The sequence below is a fragment of the Euprymna scolopes genome, chromosome 43 (assembly GCF_053919585.1).
Source record: "Euprymna scolopes isolate OS-2025 chromosome 43, ASM5391958v1, whole genome shotgun sequence".
NCBI lineage: Eukaryota > Metazoa > Mollusca > Cephalopoda > Sepiida > Sepiolidae > Euprymna > Euprymna scolopes.
Genome location: NC_136524.1, coordinates 60,997,557 through 61,015,667, shown reverse-complemented (window position 1 = coordinate 61,015,667; position 18,111 = coordinate 60,997,557). Strand labels below are relative to the sequence as shown.

The 18,111-nt window shown below is 33.5% G+C and overlaps 1 protein-coding gene across 1 annotated transcript in view; it reads right to left on the bottom strand.

Annotated features, from left to right (window-relative positions):
* Positions 1-1,645, bottom strand: part of LOC145268359 (uncharacterized) — a 31,425-nt gene extending 29,780 nt beyond the window's left edge. Inside the window, exon 1 of the mRNA XM_080123891.1 lies at positions 1,491-1,645. The gene's annotated coding sequence lies outside the window, so the exon portion shown is untranslated. The remainder of the gene's footprint in view (positions 1-1,490) is intronic.
* Positions 1,646-18,111: the final 16,466 nt, after the last annotated feature.

The following is an 18,111-nucleotide window of genomic DNA, read 5'->3' as shown; positions in this document are numbered from 1 at the left end:
TCCACTGGTATTTTTTCGCCAACCAACGAGGGCAGAATTTGCCCCAAAGTTGACTGTTAAATGTGAAGAAGTTCCAGTTCCCTAAAAATAAGAACTTTGATTGGTTGATTGGTTGGTTGTTTTGTTTTACGGCATATCAACCCTTTTCAGGTTATTTAATGCCGAATCTGGTGATTTTGAAGAATGATTTTTTAATATGGTATATTTGTTTTTTAAGGCGTATTCTATTTAACCCATAGTTGGGACCCTAACAGGTGCTGCCACTCCGGGTCAGAGTGGACCTGGGAGCAATGGCAATTAAAGGGCGGCTCCACACTCCCCAAAGCCCGCGAGGTGGGGCCTCACCATCGGATATAGTTTAAGGTCATATCCAGGACCTAAGAACTTTGGATTGGAACATAAAAAAAAAAAAAAATGTCACAATCTAAAAGGATTTATTTTTTCATCCCTTAACAGGTTACCAGAAAAATAATGTAGCGTCGCTTTTAACTGCCACTAAAATATTAAAAAGAAAAAACAACAAAAAAGAAAGCTTACTAACAAAACGCTCTGAAAGTTCCACGGTTGTTTATATCATGTTTTCTTTTTCTTTTTTCTTTTTTTTTCTGAACATAGACATATTTATCATTATTTATTTGCCTCATCATAAGTGCAAAGTTAAATAAAAGTTGGGTTTTAATGTGAGGACAATCAAAAGGGGCACTTTGGATTTGAACAAAGAAAAAAATTTCCCCCAGGCTAGAAGGACTTTTGTTTCATTTATTGAGTACAGAAAAGTTGAAGTATAGTATAATATCAGGTATTACACTGCATTATTTATTTGATATATATATATATATATATATATATATATATATATATATATATATATATATATATATATATATATATATAGTTTTTAGTATTTGATATATATATATATATATATATATATATATATATATATATATATATAGTTTTTAGTATTTGATATATATATATATATATATATATATATATATATATATATATATATATATATATAGTTTTTCGGTGGGAATGTTCCAAAAATTGAAAATAATTGAATTTCAACAAGGGTCGTTGATAGTGCTCAATCGTAAGAGAGCAAGTTATATATTTTTTTATTTTTTTATGTAAATACAGTCATATCTTGCTACGATGTGCAGACCGTTTCAATCATATTAGATATCATCAGGCAAGAAAAATTAAGATGCAAAAACTGAAAAGGTTTAACACCTTTTCAAATTTTGAAGAGAGAGAATTCGCCATGAATGGCGATAGATGAAATTTGAGTTCCAAAATTTGAAAAGGGTAGACTAATCTACTCGTCTAAAGTCATTGCAGTCACCAGAATACCACATTTACTCTAAGGAGCTATGCTACTAAAAATATCCCCAAAATGTTATAGAAAACGATACTACACTCTGATATTAGCCAAAATGTTTGCGGTTTCCTACCAAATGCAAATGAATATATTATGAAAATCTTACCTATGTTCTGTGTTTTTCGAATATGCTTTGGTTAATCTGCAAATCTTATAAAATTACCGAATGCCGCTTGTTTATTTATACCATTCACTTTTAAAGAGACTGCTCTTCCTCGTCCCGCAGATATTCCTCTCTCTCCATCCATCATTCCCCCCTTTTTCTCTTTCTCCCTTACTATTCTTCTTTTCTGTGCCTTAACTCCGCCTTCTCCCCCCCCCCGTAATAATTATCCATTTTTTACTTTCTCTTTCTTATATCACCTTTCCTTTCTCTTTTTCTCACCATTATCATTACCTTTTATCTACTCTCTCTCTCTCTTTCTCTCTATCTCTCTCTCTTTCTCTCTTCTCTTCTCACTTCATGAATTCTCCATCTTAGTCTTTCTTATATCACTCTCCTTTCTCTTTTTCTCCCACCCTCCTCTCTCTACATCTTCTTTTGTTTGCTCTCTCTTTCTCTGTCTGTCCATTATATATATATATATATATATATATATATATATATATATATATATATATATATATATATATATATATATATATATATATATATATATATGTATGTTTGTATATTAATTTTAATTCAGGTAATAGGAATGAAAAGTTTACCCAATAAAGGCAAGTATAAACACAAAGCAAATATAAATAATAATATTTATATATTAATCCAAACCAAATAAAAAAAAGCTCAATGCACCCACAATAGGAAGTAGAGCTTGTCATAAGGAAAAGAAATCATGACTGTAAATAAAAATAAAAATTTATAATATTAAAAAAAACAATAATAAAATAATAAAAAAATAATAAAATAATGAAAAAAGTTTTGGGGAGTATTCTGTCGAACAATAAATTTTAATTTACAACCTTGATATATATATATATATATATATATATATATATATATATATATATATATATATATATATATGAACTCTCTCGTTGATTTCGATGCATGAGGTTCCGCCACAACAACTAAGTTGCTCGAAAATCTGCACAGATGATTTGTTTATAGTGGTGAAGGCTTTGTGTAGAACTAACCACACTTTTTGGTATTACTGCTAACCTTTTTTGGTGCAGATGATTGCCACAGGACAGCATCAAAGTTTCCTACTCCTAGATGCATGCCTTAATGAAGACTGGGGGTGTAGTTCTCCCAGTGAATTAATGCACCGCCAGATACCAACCTGAAAATTACTACGACTCTGCACGGTATATACAGCGTCTAGCCTTCCCAAATAGTAAACGTTGCTTAACTTCGGTGATCTGGCGGCACCTGATGTGTTAACTTGATTGTGCCGTATGTATATATATATATATGTATAGTATGTATATGTATGTATATGTATGTATATGTATGTAGTCTAAAGAAACTTTAAGTAAAAAAGAAAATGTAAAAAATAATAAGAATGCAGTTTAAATTCACGGAAAAAAAAAGAAATTAAATTGAACCTATCACAGACTTAGCACCTACATAATCCAACTTCTAAAAATTTATAATTACAAAAGCGAATTCAACTATAAGAATGAAAGGAAAAAAAGCTTTAACTAAAATTATTAAATATTTTTTAAAATTTTTTTATTCAATCTTCACCCCAAACAAGGCAAGTGCCACTTTGAAGTAGGGGGCTACTATCGGGGCAATTAGCGGGGGCGTTACGAAGGGAGATGAGTAGAAAGATGTTTGTTCACATTACACTTGAACTTCTGCATATCAGTACAGTTGGGAAAGCAGTATCCCGGAAGGGAGTTCCAAAGACTTGCAGTTCTTGGGAAGAAACTATTGGAGTAAAAGGCTTTCTTACACCTAGGGATTTCTACTGTAAAGGAGTGGGACTTAGTTGCTTGTCGGGTTTGTCGGGGGTAGTCACATCGAGGAGGTACAAGTGCTTGCAGTTCGTCAGACCGGCCACTATTAAAGTATTTGTAGAACAGGCAGAGGGTTGCAATATCTCGTCGATGGGACAGAAGCTGAAGCCTAGATGACAGTTCAGGACCTATCAGGCTGGCGACTCTCTTTTGAACTCTTTCCAGGAGTGAGAGACAAGCAGCAGATGCACCAGCCCAAATGTGACAGCAATACACAAATAGGTACAAGGAAAAGAGGAAAGAATTCCAATAATATTATTAAAAGAAAAATAAGATATGCGTTAGACTCGGCTGCCGAGACAAGGCATAATTAAGAAAAATGAATGAAGAAAAAAAAGAGAGAGAAAAAAAAGGGTTGAATGGTGATAGAATTAAATATAAAATAGAAAAGCAAATGTCAAAATGACCCATACAAGATGACGTTAAAAGGCGCCAAAAATATAGGGCAAAAAAAGAGGTCAACTGAAATGTACAAGATATTACTTAAGAAAATACCAGCAGAGATTATTTAAAAAATTTAAGGAGAGAGGATGGCCGGTATCTGCAAATTTCATATAAAGCAAGTAAGTATGTAAGTAAATGTATATAGAAAAATATAAGTAAATATACATACAGGATATGAATGTGTAGGTGGATTGATATATTTCATAGATAGGAATATTTAAAGACTAAAACGGAAATTGCAGATAAAAACCGACCACGCAAAGAAGAAATAAAGAATTAAAATAAAGGATTATTAAGTAATAAAGTATTAAGAAAGCGTGTAGAAAAAACGATAATATTATAGAAAAATTATATATCTATCTGAAAGGTTAAAGTAATAGCTCTGTAATTTCAAAATTACCATAATTAAATTTGGACTTATCAGTTCGTTTTTAGAATTTATTATATTGTTACTTTGAGAGGAAGTAATTATAGTTATAGCTTCGGTTGTGTAGAGACGACATGACTTAAAGCCTGGAGTATAAGACTTAACTTTTTTATGATAGTCCATTTGATTGAGAAGGGGGTATTATTAGAATTAAGTTTTTTAATTAAATTTTTGTATTAGGGAAATAGTTTGTACAATGTTGAAGAGTCCTTAGGTATATTAGTTTTGACATTTACGCTAAATGGAGTGTTAAACCAAATATTTTTCTTTCTCCTGATGTGACTGGATGGGTTAGAGGTATTACGATTAGTATTTTGGTTTGGATTATATATGTAGACTGGTTCATTGCAATGGATAGCGACAGATCTTGTTATTTGAACTGGTTTCTTGTGAGTCATATTGTGTGTGATTACAGATTTTAGGCGGCCAGCAGGAAGAGCATAATGGTTGTATTTAATCTTTTCATTGTGTCCTGAGTTCCTTAAGGCATTATTGAAGAAAGTAGCATTTTGATTAAAAGTTTTTTATCAGCAGAAAGGACAGACATTCTTCTAGAGACAGATGGTACTATAGATTTTATAATTGAGTTGGGCTGGTTAGAAGATTTATGGACGTATAAAAGCGTAAGGTTGGGTTTATGATACAGACTATAAGTTTCGGTGTTAAGGTTAAGTCTAGAAAATTTGAAGTTTTTTGTTTGGTTTGATAATTATAGAAAGGCCAAAGTTATTAAAGAAGTTATGTAATTTTTTAATTGTTTTGTTGTACTCTCTTGGCCTGGCTGTTGTAGTAAAAAGGGTATCATCTCTATAAAGGCCCCCTTCGATATGTTTAAAGTGGTATTTAAGTTCTTTCAATAAGAAGAGTCCCACTAAATCGGTAACCTCAGCAGAGTCAGAAAGACCCATCAAGATGTCAAAATTATTAGGAGTGTCCTTTCTAGTCCAAAACTTATTGTTAAATTGTATAAGGGACTTTCTCGCTAGGAGAATTAATTTAATTTCTAAATTAGTTAAGTCAGAATTTCTTTTAGCAAAGATTAGAGCCTTATTTAAAAAGATCGGAGAAATTGATTGATAATAATTTTGGATGTCAAAGGTTATGAAGTTAAGGAGGTGTTTATCTTTAAGGGACACAAACCAATTAATTACAGGATCTGAATTTAGCCAAAGAGGGAAACTTACTTTTTCTTTAATAGAAGGGATGGTTCCATCTAAGATGTTTTTGCTTACAGCACCTAAGTCAGAGTTAGATGGGCAGATCAATCTGATGGAGGAGTTGTCATAGAAATTAGGTTTATGATCCTTGAGGGCGAATCTAGGTGTACTCGGAGAAATTAATTATTTCAGTGAAGTTATGAATATTCATAGAAGTCAGTAAATGTTTAGCCTCAGAATTAATGGAATCTAAAGTCATACGAGGGACTATTTTATAAGATTTATTAAGTTCTTTATACAAAAGTCAAATTTATATATATATATATATATATATATATATATATATATATAACTATTTCATTTATTCACATAAATTTACTATACGAAAGTATAGATTTATGCGTAAACTTTAAGTATTTACTTCAAAAGTGCTCAATACGTAAACCCTAAGTCCAACCACCCACCATCAATTATAAAACATATTCCTAACTCGATCGTAAGTAGACTCAGTAATAACTCAAGCGATGAAAATGCATTTAACACTTTAAACATATCCAAGGGGGCCTTTAACAATACGTTCAAAAGTGCTCAATACGTAAACCCTAAGTCCAACCACCCACCATCAATTATAAAACATATTCCTAACTCGATCGTAAGTAGACTCAGTAATAACTCAAGCGATGAAAATGCATTTAGCAGGTCATCCAATATTTACGAAACAGCCCTAAAAAACAGTGGATACAAAAATATAGATATCAAATATAAACAACAAAACACCAACAACTATAATAAAATTAAAAACAGAAGAAAAAGAACTATAATTTGGTATACGGCCCCATACAATCAAATGTTAAAACAAAACTTGGCAAGAAATTTCTAGATCTTATTGAAAAACACTTTCCCGCAACCAAAAATACCTTGAAGTTATCTTACAGTTGTTGCGAAAATTTAGAGATGATAATTAAGGCACATAATAACAAAATACTAAATGAAAACAATGTAAACAACAACAAAATAAACAATAAAAAAAGTAGACACCAGGACAGAAATAAAAACAACACTAGCAGAAATAATAATAATAATAATAATAATAATAATAATAATAATAATAATAATAATAATAATAATAATAACAACAATAATAATAATAATAATAATAATAATAATAATAATAATAATAATAATAAACATAATAATAACAAACCAACCCCGGACAAGTACAACCATACCATAAATAAAAATACTAATAACGAACAAGATAAATGCAATTGTAGACACCGCACACTTTGCCCAGTCCAAAACAAATGTCTAACAAAAAGCGTAGTCTATCAAGTAACAATATTTGCAAAAGAAAACCCGAATAACAAAAAATATTACATAGGCATGACTTCCTTGGATTTCAAAACCCGATACTATGACCACAAAAACACATTCAAAAATAAAAAACACCGTATAAAAACAACACTAGCGAATAAATACTGGGAACTCAAAGAAAGCGGACATTCGCCGGTAGTCGAATGGAAAATAATAAGACAAGCTACCACATGCAGACATTTAGACGACCCATGTAAATTATGCCTCCATGAAAAATTTTCTATCCTGTACTTTAAAGAACCTCAAAATCTATTAAACTGTAGGCGGGAAATAGCAAACAACTGTGTTCACAAAATAAAACTTACTCTAGGATAGCGATACAAAATAGCTTTAAAACTAACAATAACAATAGAAAACAAACAAATAAATAAATTAAATAAACATGAATATACATAAACGATCACACGCATATATGTATATATATATATATATATATATATATATATATATATATATATATGTGTGTATATATATGTGCATTATTGTGTACACATAGGTATATTTATATGTATATAAAAAAAAAAAAAAAGAAGTAGAACGGCCACCTAAAACCACTAACCTAGCTCTAAAACAGATCCTTTGTTTGATAAAATGCATGCCCATTGGCTGATAGGAAGGGGCGCGATGGATACTAGAAAGCTGAGTGGCCAACTAGTAATCCTCAACATGTATAAAAACAAGAAGCAACGACAGAATTCGCGCATAAGCCTGACGAATCCTATAGTTGGATGAAACGCAGAATATTCAGTGTAGCTTAATCGCCATATATATTTTATAAATTACTATATATATATATATACATATATATATATATATATATATATATATATATATATATATATATATATATATATATATATGTATATGAAACATTTTTTACATTTCTATTCGTTTAGAAAAAATAACTGAAAAAAAATCTTCATTAAATAAAATAATTTGGTAATCTCAATAAGTTTCTAGCATGAAAAAATAATTCCGAGTGGACATAAAAATGTTTTTTTTTTTTAATATTGAAAAATAAAAGCATTTATGAATAAACTGAAAGGATTTCATTTGTTTGTTTTTATTATTCTTGAAACTGTTATACAGAATATTTGACCGTTCCAGGAACTATTCTATTTTACATATGAAAAATCATGCAGCATTTTTTACATTTTCAATTTTGTTTTGAAAAAATAATTAATAAAAGAAAACTCTTCTCCAAATAAAATTGAAACTTAAGCCACATTCTTAGAAATAAAAAGAGCAACAAAAAAAAAATCGAAAATTTCCTTTATTTACGAAAAAAAAAGCCAGTGAAAAAGTGCCTTTACAAAATAACCCCAACCAGCCAGTGAAAGGAATTCCATTTTGTACTTAAACTTTCCACAAGTCACGCATGCGTTTAAAAAGCTATGTCATGACGTCATAAGCATTCATGGCTGTATGGACAAAATAGTGTGTCCTTAAGTTTTTGTCTTTTTCCCCTCTTTCACGTTCAAGCCCGGACACTGCGGTTCATTTTTTTTTTCTCTCGTTTTGGTCACATGGTCACTCCCTGCTATTTCGATTGAAAGAAAAGTTTTGATTCATTTATTATGTTATGTGAGGGGTGGGGGAAGGCAGCATACAGGCAACAAAAAATGCTCAGTATTTGGAGAATAGCTTCTTTTCTTTGTATCCCTTCTGCCGAAATTAATAGTGGAGAGAATATCTCGTACTTCCTTTTTTGGGGCGATTACATTTACATGTTTATATCCGTTCTTTTATTTTGGAAATTGTTGTGGGGGGGGGGGGATATCGACGTTGCCTACAATGAAAGTGATCAATATCCTTAGTATAGCAGGTGTGTTCCAAACGATACATCATGTCGGTCCGGGCAACGCTGGGCACCCATGCCAGTATATATATATAATCTTTGGAAGAGACTCATTTTCTTACATTTCATTTCCTTCTACTTATCGTCAGCTGGTGCCATTACCTATTTTTTTTTTTTTTTTTTTTTTTTTTTGACGATTTTGCTCTTTATATTTTTCTGATAAAGGAATATTTGTTTAGTCTGAGGAATTTATTCAATCAGTGTTTATTTGTTTTTAGGAAAAATGGTCATGTTTCTTTATTTTATTAAGCTTTAAAAAAGGTGAAGTAGTCGTCGTAGTAATCCTAGTAGTAGTAGTAGTAGTAGTAGTCGGAGGAGGAGGAGGAGCATAAGGAGGAGCACGTTGCTTGAACGCGTTTCAATTGGAATTTTTCTTTTTTAATACCTATTTACTTTTTATGATACTAGGAGGCCGCCCAGCGTCGCCCGGATGCAAAATACGCTTGGATAGGATATTTTAATTTATGCACATTTAGTATTTACTATTATCGAGCAAATTCTCTATTATTATATTTTATCCAGTGCAAAGTAAGTGATTTCAAAAGTAATGTATATATATATATATATATATATATATATATATATATATATATATATATATATATAAATATATATATATATATATATATATATATATATATATATATATATATATATATATATATATATTATTTGGATGCTTCGGACAACTATTCTCATCTTGAGTGTCATTTTCACAAACATTTCAGTCGATGTGACCTTCGGGCTTCTTCAAGTAAAAGTGATATTCTCCTGAAGATTGAAGGTTCAATTCTCAGTGTGGGCAACCGAAAAATACAATTGTGAATTACTTAGGAACTCTATCAAGTCATGGCTGATGGAACAAGAGCATGTTACTCTCATGAAGTAAATAAAAGTGTTCCATTAAAAAATTCGTCCAAATTCCTGAGTTTAACAGAAGCATCCCGAGTTTGACAAGATACACCTGAAGAAGGTCGGAGGTTAGATTGGCCAAAACGTTGTGAAAATGACACCCAAGATGAGAATAGTAGTTCGAAGCATCCAAATAATACAAATAATCAACCCTCATCTAAAAATTTCAGAAATATATATGTATGTGTATGTGTGTGTGTGTGTGTGTGTGTGTGTGTGTGTGTGTGTGTGTAAATATATTTTATTTCCTTATAATATATACCAATCCTTATTTAAGAAGCTTAATGTAATTACGAGGGGCGTGCAATAAGTAATGCCCCTGGCCCACTTCCACTTGTCTGATCTAGCTGAAATTTTGCATGTGCAATGATTTATATCTCTACGGGTTATGTGGCAAATTACAGCTCTGAACTAATTGTGGTTTCTGTTTTACAGGTGTTTGAACTGAGTCAGGTGTGAAATGGAGCCTATTTAATGTCGAGCAGTGATCCGTTCTTTTGTATTTGAAAGGACGCACACCACAGGAGACTTTTGATGGAATGAAAGAAACTTATGGTGATAATGCCCTATCATATGACCATTTTTTTTCTACATAGGCGTCACCACTTATCAAGGCCGAGAGGCCACTCAAGGATAAGGGTTAAAGAGTGTACAGTAGTCAAAAGGACAATATAGTAATCGATAGTAATGGAAGTTTGGTAAATTTGTTAACTTAAGTGTAACGGCTCATCAGAAACTTGTTCACGTTGGACTTGAAGACAACCATATTATAGACAGCTGGAAAGCAGGAAAACGGAAGACAATTCCATAGGCGTGCAGTTCTAAGAAAGAAGCTTTGATCATGGAATCTACTCTAAGATTTAGGCACAGAAAAGAGTGGGGGGAATTATTGATAGTGTTTTCAGCTAGACGAGTGTTTCTTGTGAAAGTTTGGCAAGGGAGGATCATAGATTGAAGCTCAGTCGAACACTTTCCATGAAAATAACGATAAAGCAGAGACAAACTCGCAATATCTCTTCTGTGAGAAAGAGGTTGCAGCGAAGAGAAAAGGACATCTCCCACGAAGCCACGAAGTCTATTTTGAACCCTATCAAGGCAGGACAAGTCTTTTCTAGCAACCCCTGCCCAGATATAGCAACAGTATTCCATCCTTGGACGTACCTGGCTCTTATATAGATAGAGAATTGCATCAGCAGTGAGATATCTACTGGATCGATAGAAGGATCCAACTATTTTTCCAGCGGCCTTGGCAACAGATTTGATGTACGTATTCCATTTAGGATCAGGAGTAAAGGTCAAGCCCTTAAGCTTGTCAAAACTTGAGGCCTCCCCAAGGCGAGAACCATTCATTTTAATTGATGCTAGATGGGGATCAGAACGTTGATGATGTAAAGATAGAAACTTGGTTTTAGACCGTGTAAAACGCTGACATCATGAATTCAAACATGGCCGGAAGTCTGTGGAAGCAGCTCTCAGATCTGGTCGCCCCGCTTCTGCCATTGATGAGGCATCTGTCCGTCAAGTTGAGGCTGCCATTTTGGAAAGAGCAAAGCCCAGTCATTGCAGTGGAAGCACTTGAACTCATCACCTCCAAAGAAGACAAAGAAGACTCCTCTGCTGGCAAGGTCATGCTCACAGTCTTCTGGGACCAGGATGGAGTAGTGATGACAGATTTCTTGGCAAAAGGTACCACAATTACAGGAGCCTATTATGCTTCACTTTTGAGGAAATTAAGGGAAGCTATCAAAATCAAGAGGCAGGGCAAGATCAGCAAAGGTACCCTCCTCCTGCAGGACAACGCTCCGGTCCACAACTCGCATGTCGCCAGATCAGAAGCACGGGCGTGTGGTCATGAAATCCTTCCCAATCCTCCCTACTCTCCTGACCTTGCACCCTCTGACTTTCACCTCTTCTCAGCTATGAAGTTGTTTTTGAAAAAAAAGCGTTTCCCAGATGATGCAGCCTTGATTCCTGAAGTCACATCGTGTTTGGAGGACCAACCTGGGGTGTTCTACAAAAACGATCTCCAGAGCTGCATCGAATGATAGAAGAAATACATAACTCTGGGTGGTTTCTATGTAGAGAAAGACTAATAACTGTGCCAACTTTCGTTGCTCTACTGCTATGAGAAGTGGGTCAAGGGCATTACTTATTGCACGCCCCTCGTACAAAGCAATATAATGAATGAATGACAAAAGTCTATATTCCAAAGTTCATGATGTTGCCCATCTTATAATTTATTCCTTTAATTCAGGCGACATTTACAATTCTTAACAGTATCTATTTCGTAGCACAAGATCAATCACATAATTATTATATCAATCAGTGAATCTATTTTGCCCTTAACTCATCAGAAGAAATAACAACAATCAATCCGTCAAAAGGAAATAAAGTGTGATTTGACATGATTAAAATCCGAAAATTGGAAGAGAAGCTGTAAATACCTTATAATATGTTTACAATTACGTCATTTTGAATTTAGCACATATATTGAAAATTAAAAATATTTTTAAAGGAACATAGAAAAGGACATCATTTTAAGGTGATCCAACGTGAAAATTGTATTAAACAAAAATAAAATAACAAAAAAGACAACCAGCGCTGAAAGCCACCTTTGTCTACAACTACATCCGCAACATGGGTATAAATATAACCGCTTTTTTGACAAGCAAGCAGAGCAGCCCAGTGTGCCATGCAGTGAACTTCGTCCCATCCTCAGCCAGCAGCCATCAACCCCTCATCAGCAACAGCAGAAGATTACTTCTCCCTTGCTGTCACCGCAGCCGCTACCCCACTCATGCTACCAGACATCAGCCTTTAAGGTTACTTCTTGGTCTCCGTTGCCACAGCTGTGCCACCACACCTGTATTCCAGACACCAGAACACCAAAGCCACATTTCTGCCGCCGCTGCTCCTACCACAGCCTGATAATAACACCAGATCACTGCCGAGCTCATATATATATATATATTGTAAAAACATTATTGGTTACATATGTGCATATATGTTTCAGTGGAATCTCAATTCAGAGAGCCCCACCTCATCAGACCGAGAAACAAAACAATATTGAAATGAAAATCAAGGTGCATTCATTTTGTATGTATTTCTCTTCCACTGCAAGAACTTAGACGGTCGGAAAGTGTAATTGAGAAGTCAACGCCCCCCCCCCAAAAAAAAAGAGAGAAAGTTCATTCATTTTGTATATAAAAAATGCATCCAGGTGTGATTTACACTATTTTTTTCAAGCCTATTCGGACAAATTCAAACCTTATTTCGTTTTAAAATTTTCACAAGAACAGCCTTTCATCAGACGTATTGAATAAAAAACACTTTAACAATGAATAGAATGGAATCCATTTTCCTTATATGAAAAAAACATTGGAAAATATTTTACCTACATCTCATACTTCCAAAGTTTTAGAAAACTTTGGAAGTATGAGATGTAGGTAAAATATTTGTCCGAATAGTCTTGAAACAATTGTAACTAATGATGAAATACAATATTTGTTGCTATCAATCTATTCCTTGATGTCTTGATTTTGTTAAAACAATATATGAATGCTCAATTATGAAATATGATAATTTTGTAGCTTAAAGATAAAGAACCACTCCCCTAAGAAGCTGGATGTCAACGGCTTGAAACTTCAAAATGTAAGAGAAGAGCTGGTGAATGCTCTCAATGAGAGACTTGCTGAACCAACCAGAGATGTAAACTCAGATTGGCTGCCCTTCACAGAAACTGTTTATGAAACATCCAAAGAGTGGCTTGGGCTGGTCGGGAAACGCCATGAGGACTGGTTCGATGAGAACTGCGAAGAAATCAAGCAACTCATCAACCAAAGAAACGCTGCAAGAAGTTCAATGTTGTTCACGAACACTAGATCCATCAAAGCAAAGTACGCTAAGGCAAACAACAAGCTCCAGAGCAGATGTAGGGAACTTAAGAACTGCTGAACTACTTGCAAGCGACAATTCCACTCTCCTCACTGACAAATGCAAGCTTCTAAAATGATGGATTGAGCATTTCAAAACATTGCTAAACGAGACGCCAGACATTGACGAACAAGCAATAATCAACCTGGAGCAGTTCTTGATACAGCACTGGATGGACAGATGCTCTGCCTCAGATTAAATCTGCAAAGCAGTGCTGATGTTACAGGATGGCAAATCAGCTGGGTCTGACGGCATATACCCTGAGATCATCAAGCGAGGAGGACAAAAACTACTTAGCACTCTCTGCACAATCATACAGAGTGCCTAAACCACTGCAACTGTCCCTCAAGATTGGAAAGACGCACAGCTAGTGAGCATATTCAAAAAGGGTGATCGCAGGCTGTGCAATAAGTGCAGGGGTATATCACTGCTCTCGGTCCCGGGGAAAAAAGTGTTCGCTTTTTACAGCGCACACTGAAACCTTACTAAAAAAGTGTGTGGAGCAAAATATGGAGCTGTACATGATCTTTGTGGATTTTACAAAGGCTTTTAACACGGTGGATCGAAGCACTCTTTGAGAAGTCTTGCTGAAGCTTGACTTTCCTGCACACTTTACCAGCTTTGTCAGAGCCCTTCATTCAGGCATGAAAACCACAGTTAAGCTGAAGGGCGAGCTCTCCGATCCGTTCAACATGCAGAATAGCGTCAGACAGGGCTGTGTCCTTGCTCCAACCCTCTTCTCACTCTACCTGTCAGTTGTGCTTTGGCATGCCTTTAGAAATTGTGATAAGGGTGATTTTATATGATCTAGGCCGGGAGCAGACCTTTTCAATGTCAATGCATACAAATCCGCAAATTGAACAACAAAGATATTCGTACGGGAGCTCTTGTTTGCTGATGACACCACATTTGTAGCGTATAATCACGAGGATGCTCAGGACATAATAACTCGCTTCACAGGATCAGCCAAGGTCTTCAGATTGAAGATTAACATCAAGGCAACTGAAATGATGTACCAACGATCTCCTGGATCACCAGCCAGCCAATTAAGATTCAAGACCAGGAACTTTACAATGTCAGTAAATTCAAATACCTAGGGACCAGGGTCGTGAACAACAACAAAATGGACGAGGAGATTTCTACAAGAATGGCTAACGCCTCCATATCCTATGGAAAACTGAAACAGAAGGTCTGGCAAAATAAAGACCTGACTTTCAGAACTAAATGCTTGGTGTACCGCGCCATCATCCTCTTGTCACTCTTATACGGTGCAGAAACTTGGCCAGTGTATAAACTGGTAGCCTGCAAGCTCAACACCTATATGATGAGACACCTCCAGCAGATTTTAAATGTCAAGTGCTATGACTTTGTCAGCAACAGGGAGATCCTATCACAAGCCAACCTCCCAAGCATGTATGACCTGCTCATCCGGAAAAACCGGTGATGGGCCGGGCACGTAAACAGAATGGAGAACTCCCGACTACCAAAACAGATACTGTTTTCACAACTGGAGGATGGGGTACGAGGAATAGGCAGACCTAAGCTCAGGTTTCATGATACCGTCAAACGAAATCTAAAGGACAGGTTGATCCCTACTGGAAGCTGGCAGACCCTCAGTCGCGACCTTGACAAGTGGAGAATGATGGTTCACAGGAAGTCGTCTTCGGACACGAAGGACAGCACATGAATGAATGAATGAATGAATGTAGCTTACAGTTTAAGTCATTTCTTTTTGACTTAAAACTTAAATATATATATTGTTAAAACAATATATATATATATATTGTTTTATATATATATATATTGTTTTATATATATATTGTTTTATATATATATATATATATATATATATATATATATAGTAATTTATAAAATATATATGGCGATTAAGCTACACTGAATATTCTGCGTTTCATCCAACTATAGGATTCGTCAGGCTTATGCGCAAATTCTGTCGTTGCTTCTTGTTTTTATGCATGTTGAGGATTACTAGTTGGCCAATCAGCTTTCTAGTATCCACCGCGCCCCTTCCTACCAGCCAATGGGCATGCATTTTATCAAACAAAGGATCTGTTTTAGAGCTAGGTTAGTGGTTTTAGGTGGCCGTTCTGCTTCTTTTTTTTTTTTTTTTATATATATATAAATATACCTATGTGTACACAAATAATGCACATATATATACATATATATATATATATATATATATATATATATATATATATATATATATATATATATATATATATATATCCATACATATATGCGTGTGATCGTTTATGTATATTCATGTTTATTTAATTTATTTATTTGTTTGTTTTCTATTGTTATTGTTAGTTTTAAAGCTATTTTGTATCACTATCCTAGAGTAAGTTTTATTTTGTGACCACAATATATACATATATATATATATATATTAAATAATATATTATGTATATATCTTTTGCTTCAGTATTTACTTCAACAATACTAAATGCACAAATGGAAGTTAGTAGTAGTATAATAATTTACCTGTGACAAATAAACTACAATGAAATGTTATGTTCTGTTCCACAAACGAATTTGTCGGGTAAACTTTGGAAATTAACATTTTACTTCTTACTCCTTATTATTCACTTCCTCCTAATTGCTTTTTACCTACTCACTTCTGTCTGATAAAATTTAACTGATTTTCACTAATGATTTTGCCTTCCATTTTATAGTAGATTAATGGTGAACCCCTTGATATCATTGTGGGTTATTAGATTCAGCTGAGGCTTCGAAACTTGTAAGCCTACATATTTTGTACATATTCACAAATATATTTAAAAATAAAAAGTATGGCGTAGCTTGCTTGAAGCATTGTTAGAGAATAAAAGGTATTTTCAGAAGGCTAGAACAATTAATAAATAAATATATGAATATTTAAAAAAAAATTTTTTTATTTGAAATAAATAAAAATATTGAATTATTTATTATTCATATATTTATTTATTTATCTCCTCACAACGACTGTACATTCCGGCATTGTTCTAGCCTTCTAAAAATACGTTTTATATTTCAAAATAATTGTTTATGTTTATGCATTGAATACTCTTAATCAAATTTTACTTAAGAATAGAGAAAATGTGTTTGAACATGGTATGCATCTTTTTAAATTGCTTCTCCCAACAGAATAACAGAAAGGCATATAATAACAAAAGCAGCACAAAAACAATGCAGACAGCTATATTTCTATGTATCCATGTAGATATAATTGATATGCATCATGTCTGAACATAAAATTATATATTGGAAAACAGTAAAATTTGAAAACTTTCTTTAGCAGATGTTACAAACTGAACTAGCTTGATTTATCGTGTTACATTTTTCCTGCAGTTTCAGCGCTTTTTTTTTGTTTTTTTTTTGTTTTTTTTGCAGAGTGGCTGACAAAGTGTTTTTCTTTAATTACATCTTTCTTCTTTTTTTGTCGTTGAAATTTTAAAATCTATTTCTTATTTGTTTGAATAATTTTTTTTTTTTGATTCGGTGTCCATTTTTTAATCACATCTTATTTTGGAATGTGAGAACGGTAAGAAAAAAAAAAAAAATAAGGGGTGGCAGGCAAGAATTATGAGATTGCTGAAAGTAAGCCAAAGGTCCACTTTTATACTATGAGCATTGCCCAGGATGCAACAGAATCGATGTAGTTTTCTTTTTTTTTTGGGGGGGGGGTCAGTTTTTATTTCCTTGCACAATACTGAAAAAGAAATTAAATTTTAATTGTAAGAGACACAACTCTTTGTATATTATTTAATTTATAGAATGGATTGTTGCCCTTGCTGATTTAGATATGTTTTGGTCATAATTAAAAAAATTGTTTCTATATTACCAGCATTCTGGGTGCAACTACAAAATTTAAGGATATGGATTGATAGATTGTCAGTAGAATGATGAAGAATATCATGGAAGGATTTTTATGCTAATGAGTGCTTTCTTATGAAGGCCCCAAACCATTCGAGGATATGGGTTAATGAGATTGATAGATTGTTAGTCGAATGATGATGAATACTATGTGCGAATTGAAAATTTCCCTGTACAGCCCACTCAAAACAACAACTGACTGAGACAGCAGCAATCACTACCCCTTTGCCAGAAACATCACATGTGAAATATGAGGACTAAAAGAAAAAAATAGGGGAAGGCGATAGTTACAAAACTGATCAAAGTAAACCCAATGTTCACTTTTTGTTCTCCATATTGCGAACATTTCACTGGATCCAACAAAATCATTTGACTTTTTTTTATTTGATTTTTATTTTATTATTTATTTATTCATTTTATTTTTTTTTATTTTTTTAAAACTTATTCAAAAATAGAAACAAAATTTTAATTGTAAGGAGACAGTTATTTTTGTGTTCTCCAATTTAAAAAAAAAAGAGTTATCCCCCTTGCTTATTTTTTTTATTTATTTATTTATTTTGTCATAATAGAAAGCTGTTTCCATATAAACAGTTGTCCGAGTGAGACTAAAAGAAAGAAATTGAGGAGGGGTGAGATTAGGAGGCTATACAAAGTAAACACAGGGTTCCCTTTCTACACTCATCACTCAGAACTCAATAATAATTGCATGGATTCTCAAAGTGTAGTATCTGTTCTTCAGATGCTGCACTACACTTTTTTCATCTCGGTTAATGGA